Source organism: Rhinolophus ferrumequinum, chromosome 17 (genome assembly GCF_004115265.2).
Source record: "Rhinolophus ferrumequinum isolate MPI-CBG mRhiFer1 chromosome 17, mRhiFer1_v1.p, whole genome shotgun sequence".
In the NCBI taxonomy this organism is placed as follows: domain Eukaryota; kingdom Metazoa; phylum Chordata; class Mammalia; order Chiroptera; family Rhinolophidae; genus Rhinolophus; species Rhinolophus ferrumequinum.
This window is the reverse complement of record NC_046300.1, coordinates 28,425,857-28,434,418: the sequence shown is the minus strand read 5'-3', so window position 1 is coordinate 28,434,418 and position 8,562 is coordinate 28,425,857. Positions and strand designations below refer to the sequence as shown.

The following is an 8,562-nucleotide window of genomic DNA, read 5'->3' as shown; positions in this document are numbered from 1 at the left end:
GTTTCCCTATTATTCATAAGTATCAGAACATTTTAATGATTTTTTTTTTCATATATGAAGGGCTTAGTTCACTCTCAAAGCCCTTTTCATTAAAATTTTCCTTGGTTATCTTTTGTTTTCCTCCATATTAACTGGTATCAGCTTTTCTAGCTTTCTTTTACTTTATTATTTTATTTTATTTTTTTATGCTCAAGATTTTATTGTCTTTGTGATAAAAATATTAAGCTTAGAACTGGATCCCTTGGCCCTTTCTCTTCTTATCTCCTCCCAGTTCAAAATGCTCGCATCTCTTAATAGATCTGCTCTTGGGCCTAACACATTCAAGACTCAGGACAATCTTCTTTGTAGTTTTAGCCTTTTTGCAGAAAATAGGCTTAGTCTGTCCATCATAACACTCTGCCTTCTGTCATAGCGCCCCTTTCCCTGCACAGACAGAGCACCCATGCCCTTCTTGTACTGTGTCACTTTGTGGAGCTGGTGCTTGCCACAATTCTTCCAGAAAGTCCAGCGGGTTTTAGGAACGTTCCCCACGTTTGCGAGAGCGCTATCGGCAACAAAAGCTCTAGCTTTATTTTTTAATGGTATTTTTATTGGCATCATAAAAGTTAATTAACACGGGAAGTCCGGATATATTTGTGAATTAGAGTGTCCTACTGAGAACATAGTCTGTCTTTCCATTTTTTCAGTCCTTTTTTTTTATATCCTTCAGGAGTTTTAAATATGTTCTTCATAAATACACTGTACATTTCCTATTAGATTTATTTTTAGTTATTTATTTTTTCTACTAATATTTCTTTGGTAAAAAAAATTCTTTTCTTCTTTTATATATTCTGTCTGGTGGTTTTTTGTGCATAAGAAAGGAAATTTATTTCCATAGTAAGTAAAATGTGGCTTTGGGGCTGAGATAGATATAAACAAAAATAGGCATATAGATGTGATTATCCTTTAAAGAAACTTGCATCAATTCTTATCTGGTTTCTTGTTTTACTATACAAAATGAATATTGACCTTTATCAAATGCCTTTTCAAAGGCTTAGATATGATCATTACTTTTCTCCTTAAATGTATCAAAGTGATAAATGATATTAAATAGATATATCTGGGCCTGGTGTTTTCTGAAAGTGGCTAACTCTCTTATGGAATCAGTCTGTTTAAATTTTCTATTTCATCTGAGATAAGTTTTGGAATATTTTGTATTATTGAAAATAAAACATTTCCTACTGGTTTTCAAATTTATTCAGATATTAGAGCAAAATGATTTTACTGAGCTTTCAATTTCCTCTGTTCCTGAGACTATTCCCCTTCCCCTTTAACATTTCTTACTTTTGCTATTGAGAGTTCTCTCTCTCTCCGTCTCTTCTTCTTGATGAGATTAACAGTTTATTAATTTTGAAACATAGAAAACATAAAGGCAAAACAAATTTTTAAATTAAAAACTTATAAATAAAATGTACCATTATTCTATTTTTAATTAATTAATTTATGTTATCATAGTAATGCCATATAGCAAACAACCCCCAAATCTCCATGGCACTCTTTGATTCTTGAATTTCAGCGTTGGCTGGGGCAGTTCCTCCCCAGGCTTTGATGACTGAACCTATGCTGTTCCATGCTGTGCATGCGTGCTTGTGTAGCTCTCTTCTACGTGTCTCTCATCCTCCTCTTAGACTCAGCAAGCTAGTTGACGCATGTTATTCTCATGGCAATAGTAGAAACACAAGAGTGCTTGCTCTACTGCACAAGCGCATTGCAAGCCTCTACTTGCATCGTAGCTACTGACATCCCTTATTCCAAAGAAATTCACATGGCACAGAGTACAAAGTCAAGAGGCAGAAGATATATGCAGGGAGAGCTCTAAAAGTGGGGCCAATATTCAGTCTATCCCACTTCTGCTTTCCTTCAGCTTATTTCATTTTCCATTTTCTACATGTTTGAGTTAGGTATCTATTCATGACTCCATTTTTTTTTTACTGATATAAGTATTTTAAGATTATGAATTTTTTTCTAAATGCTGTTTTAACTGCATCTCATAGAATCTGAAGTGGCTTTTTTTTACATTTTTCTACATACAATGCAATTTCATTTTTTATTTCCTCTTGAACCTAGACTTTAAGAAAATGTTATGAATTCCAAGTAAAAGAGCCTTTTTGTTGTCATTTTATAGCATAGCGATTAGAGAAGGTTGTATCTAAGATTCCTAGTTATTTTTAATTCAGAATCGATTAAGAACTTTGTGGTGGTCCAATATATGGCCAATTTTCCAAATATTCCAAGGCTTCTTCAAAATTAATAAGGTACAGAATTACTTTATCAATTAGCTCTACCTTATTATTTATGTTATTTCAATATTCTATATACTTAATTATTTTTATTCACTTGATCTGACATGGACCAAGAGAGTTAAATTAATGTCTCCCACTAGTGTTTTTATGTCTAGTTCTGCTTCTATCACCTGTAATTTATGTTTTATGAATGTTTGGTGCACAGATATTCATAACTGTAATATGCCCATTGTGAGTTACATACTTCAGCACTATTAGGTTTTCTTTTTTAATACTGTTTGGCTGGAGTCTCTGATTTATTTTTGTTTGTATTTTCTGGTCTACCCTTAATTCTTTTATTTTTAGCCTTACTTTAGTATTTTGTTTTAGAATAGCGTGTGCCATAGAGCATAGAATTGGGTTGTATAATCCATCTTAAAAGTTCTCTTATTTTAAAAAGCTAAGTTAAGCCTTTAATAGGTGAGTTATTGACATAAAAATTATGTTGTCTTTGTTCCACTATGCTATTTGTATTGCATTTTCTTTGTAGTTTTAAAAATAATCTTTTATTATAAATTTTATTTTCTTTGCTTTTAATCTGTAATTTTTCTGTTATTCAAATTATGTAATTTTTCTTTAGTTGTAACCTTTATCATAATTTATATTAGACCCTTAGTAAAGCACTTCTTTTAACTACATCTCTAAGTTTCCTACCATGAATAATGATTAAAAAATAAGTTATTTCCTCTTCCTTTTCAATCTCTTCCCTCTTCTCTCTCACATGACTCTAGTTTCTAACAGTGTTTACTTTTAAGAAATTAAATGAGACAATGAGTTTATTTAATTTTTTTATCTCTTTTCTCCCTTGCATATCCAATTTTTTGTTACATAATTTCTACATAGTAAAGGCATATAACATGTATTTCATTCTGACATCTCAATCTCTGTATTTGTTTTTGTCTAAATTCTACAGGTAAATATATTCAATACTTGTTTCCAGTAATTTTGCCACTATTTACCTAGTTACTTCTTTTTTTTATTATTAATTTATTTTTAATTTATTGGGGTGACAATTGTTAGTAAAATTACATAGATTTCAGGTGTGCAATTCTGTATCACATCATCCATAAATCACACTGTGTATTCACCACCCAGAGTCAGCTCCCCTTCCATCACCATACATTTGATCCCCCTCACCCTCATCTCCCATCCCCCAACCCCCTTACGCTCTGGTAACCACCAAATTACGTTCCCCAGATTAATTTTCAAACCCCGTGGCCATCCTGTGGTCACCGACTGCCCTCCAATCCCCTCTTCTTAGTTAACCAAAAATTCATTGTCTAGTAATTCTTTCAAAAGACTTAATAACACGATGTTCTCTGAGCTCTTGCATGGTCAAAACTGTTTACAGAATAAACTTTATTTTATAAATAAAATGTTGATGGTTAAACAATCTTTGGCTCACACTCTTTACTTGGGTATCGTTTGCCTTTTTGTAGCGAATGTTGATAAGAAGAAATATGAGGTAAATATTTTGCTCTTCTAAGAATTTTGATTTTGTTCCTGGATGTTGCTGTAGTGGCAGTTCCTCTGCCCTCTTCATCAATTTTAAAGTCCAAGTTTAAGTCTTAGAGTTGTCCATACTGGATCCATTTTCCTGGTTTACTGTGTGTCTATTTAAAATGTTAAACTTTACTCGAACCCTGTGATCCCAGAAAACAGCAAAGGTTAAAATCATCCCCTACTCTTTTGTGTTCTAGGAAACAGCTTATTGCAAAGAACCATCTCTTCATACATGATGTAGAGAAGACTCATGGATTCCTCCTTGTCTACCTGTGACAAGGGCAACACAGACCTTTCAAATTCATATTCTTTTCCTCATAAATGATTAGCTGAACTGTTTTGTCCTCACTGATCAATCAGAACAAAATGCCTCTTAACTAAACGTAATTTTTTTCTCTCCTTTCCCTACCTACCATGTCTGAACTTTGACTCACCCTCTGTCTAAACCAGCACGCAAATCCTCTTTAGTGGCCTGCATGATAATAGGCTAACCTGAGTAAAATATTCCCTGATTCACTGTCTCATGATATTTTTTTCTGCTCCTTCACTTTCTGGAAACTTAAGGGAAACTTAAGGCTTGGCTCGATCCTAAGAGCTACTTATAAAAATTTTGTATTTTCTCATTTTCAAGCAAATCCCAAACTCTGTGGGTATTCTACACTGTCCTCTGGGATTAAACATATATGGGGGATCAAGTGTGGAGACATCCTAGTGAGGGACTTAGAGCCTGTTTGCTGGAATCCATCATTATCCAACTTTGTTTTGTACTCCCCACGTTTTCTCTTTACCATTCTCCCATTTCATGAAATCTTCATCTCCCCTCAATGGTAGGAAAAACTGAATCTGATTGATCTTTTATGCTAAATCTTTTTATCTTGAGACTAAAACAAGACTTTTGAAAGTTAAAACTCTTCTTTTCTTTTTTTCCCTCCACATTTACTGCATCCTCCTCCTTTGAAATAATCAGTACTGACTGAGGAGTCACCAATGCCTGAACGTGGACTGAGGAGGTAGGAGACAAGTCATAGAGGAAAGAACAGAATAGCACCCTACATGGATATGAGTTGGAAACTGTTGTCATTAATATGACAGAATGCCTTGGGACATCTACAGTCTTATCAACCCCCCTTTGCCCCACGTCCCACAAATCTGCGAGCTACCTGGGTGAGTTTGGGGAGGGATGTCTCCATTCCCTAGACAGAGCCCAGCAACATACTTGAACATCTGAAGTCCAAGTTCTATAGGTAATAAGGGCTGGAGTTAACTTATCTCAGCTTCCCCTTTTAGTATCATCTTCTACTGAGAACATCTAGCTAGATAATAACCAATTATGTCTTATCCCTCCATCATTTTGTGTTTTCTCCAGATACCCAAGATGCGTACTGCCCACTCCGTCTCCTGTTAATAACTCCTTAGTTTTCAACCTATAATTATAGTTCTCTTACTTTTATAAGTAGAAAACATTCTCACCTCCCCAAGCCTCTGTTCCTTCATCTCTAAAATGGGGATTATTATTATATGTCATCTTTATAGGTGTCATATATATGACCCTATTGTGAGAATATGCTGAGATTGAAGATCTAATCCCATTGTGTAAATCTGAAATGACCGTATCAACATCAGTTATACTTAAATGTTTATAATATACAGTAATTCTTATGTTTATAGAAAAATATTGTCAAACAAGTCTGAAGAAGCTTCTAAAAATACAAAGGAAATCACGAGGAATGGTAGTTTTCCCAAAGCCCCTCAGAGGCTGTCATTATTTCCCTGGGACTGTGCATGCTTTTAGGAACTATATACTCCCGAAGTTTTGTCTTAATCAGGTGCTCATCTAGCCTCAGCTTGCAACTCAGTTATCATTACAACAATATGATCAGGCCTAACTGCTTCAAGTAGTTAGGGCTACAATGTCTGTATCCAGCAAGGCAAAATTATCAAATGGCTTGTATTAAACGAGCAGCAGAGTGATTAGCACCTGCAATGTGTCAGATCCACTGTTTTTACTGGCCTGTTCCCTAAGGTCTAACCCACATTGGAGAATTCCTATCCGCCTGAAGGGGGCTGCTTCTTCTTGATCTGGCATTTATTTTTGTATCTAATCTTTAAAAATATGATAGCGGGGGCGTGGTGGGGGGTGGTTGCGGTATGGCTTCTATAAATTTATTCCTAGCAGGATCCCAGGAGAAGGGCAGAGAGGCCTGGACATCAGTCTTTCTGATCCTGGGAGAGTGGGCATCCTGATACCTTCATGGCTGTTTGATGTCCATCATTGTGGCAGATCACTGTGACTCATTTGGTCCAACTGACTGACAGAGCCATCTGTTGTTAGGGAACCCAATTCAGAACTGTCCAGCCAGGGCGCAAAACAAAACCCATCTCTGAATCACAGGACAGAAGGAGAGCTGCAGTCATATGCATTTTTTCCTTTAAATAAGGTTTTCCCTGCAAGCAGGTGGAAGGATGTACCTTACAGGGCCTCTGTGATTGGCTCCCGGCCAGACTTACGAGTTTTTCACAGCTGGCATCAAGATAAACTAATTTTTTTCACCAAATTGACCCCTATTACTTTCATTTTCATAGCTTACAACCAATTGACGGGATACAATCTAATACAATGCAAGTAATGTTACAGCATCTTTCATAGCAAAGCATCAAAAAAAACAAAACCAAACTGAGTTAAAACCTGAGTCACCCACCAGTGAGGGTGGGGGAGGGGAGGGAGATAGGAAATAGCGAAGACAACATAAACCTAAGAGAAAAGAGAGCTCTAAGAACTAGAAAAAGGATTTCTGCTGCCCATACTGAGAGAGAAAAGCACTATGAAAAACAAGAGACATAAAAAATGATCAATAATAACTTCACTAAGAAGCTTCTAAGAATGCAAGAAATCTTCCCAAAGGAAGTGACACATAAGTTGAACCTTGAGAAGGAGCAAGGGAAGGAGGACACCAAGCTCGTGAGAAAAAGGAAGGCTATTCCAAGGGAAGAACATTGAGTAGGAGCAGACAGCTATGAAAAAGCAGACGTGGCCCCCCCACAACCTGACAAGTGGCTTCACCTCTTTGTCATTTCCTCCCACCACACTACCGCCTGAGGTATTTATTTACTCATGGATTTATGGATTTATTTATATATCAATTTGGACCTCCGGATTTCTGTTTTATTCAAGGGATTATAATCCATTTCTCGCGTCATTTGTATTGAGGCTTAAATTGTTCCAGATTTTGGACACTGGTAGACCTTTCAATATGGCTTCTGTGTCCTTTAGACATGTCTCCAATATTACTTGAGTACTTAGCTACTTTCTTCAACTACTTATTTTGTATTTTTTTAGCTTTAGCTCTGGGATTAATCTTGTCTCCAAGGAACCCTGCTAATTTTTAGTGGATAATGGTATTTAGGAGCCAATATCTAAGTATTAGCTGTGCTCATTGCTACTAATATTTCACTGCTTTTGACCTGTTTCAGTGTTCAGAGCTAGGAACAGCAACAAAAACACACACACGTATTTTTGTACTTATATATTAAAAACAATGAATTTACCTGATAATTCCAATTCCAGTCCAACACCCCTGGTTTATTCGAGCTGTCCCATTCCATATTTATAATTCCAAGAGAGAAAGTTCTGCTCCCCATTAGCATCGATATATTCACTTATTTGTGCAATCACAGAACAGTTATTTCAGAATTAGTTGTCTATACCATTGCCAAAATAATTTCTACTAAATAGTGGTAAATGCTTGTTTTTTGAAAGTAAAATTCACATACAATATACAGATCTGAAATGTACAATTCAATGAATTTTGCTAAATGCCTGCATCTATATGACTCATGCTGCTATTAAGACATAAAAGCTTCCATCATTATAGAAAGTTCTCTCTTGTCTCTTCCAGGTAAATCCCCTGTCCCAATAGGTTAGTGTTTGCTCTTCTAGAAATTCATATATAAGAAATCATACAGTGTGCATATTTTTGTGTGTCTGGCTTCATTTGCTAATTTATTGTGTGAAAGATTGACCCAGGTTATTTTATGAGTCAATAGTGTTTGTTTGTTTGTTTCCTTTTTATTGCTTAATATTATTTCATTGTATGAATATATCAAAATTATTTATCTGTTCTTTGGTTGATAGGCATTTGGGTTGTTTCTAGCCCTGAACTATTATGAATAAATCTGCTATGAACATTTCCCATAAATTCTTGTGTGTAAATATAGTCTCATTTCTCTTGGGCAAATTTCTAGGAGTGAAATTGTTAGATCATAGGGAGAATACATGCTAAACTTAAAAAAAAAAAACTAACAGTTTTCCAAATTGATTGTGTTATATTACACTCTGTTGTCCCTGCTTGCTCTATATTTTTGACAACATTTAGTGTTATTGGTCTTTTTATTTTTTTAAAGGTTTTTTTATTGAAGTACAGCTAACATACAATAATAGTTTCAGGTATACATCATAGTTATTCAGCAGTTCCTACCTGGCACTATATATAGTTATTACTATGTTACTGATTATATTCCCTATATGCTAAAGAAGTGACCACCATGATAAGTCCAGCAACCACCTGACACCAAACCACACTATCACAATATTATGGACTATATTTCCTATGCTGTACACATATACTACATCCCCAAGACTTATTTGTTTTGTACCTGGAAATTTGAACCTCTTATTCCCCCTTATCTATATTTTTAAAATCAGGTCTGTGATCTATATTAAGTTGAAATATGGCATGAA

General features: G+C 35.3%; 1 pseudogene; it reads right to left on the bottom strand.

Moving 5' to 3' along the window:
- Positions 1-226: 226 nt before the first annotated feature.
- On the bottom strand, positions 227-597 carry LOC117036689 (60S ribosomal protein L36a-like; annotated as a pseudogene).
- Positions 598-8,562: the final 7,965 nt, after the last annotated feature.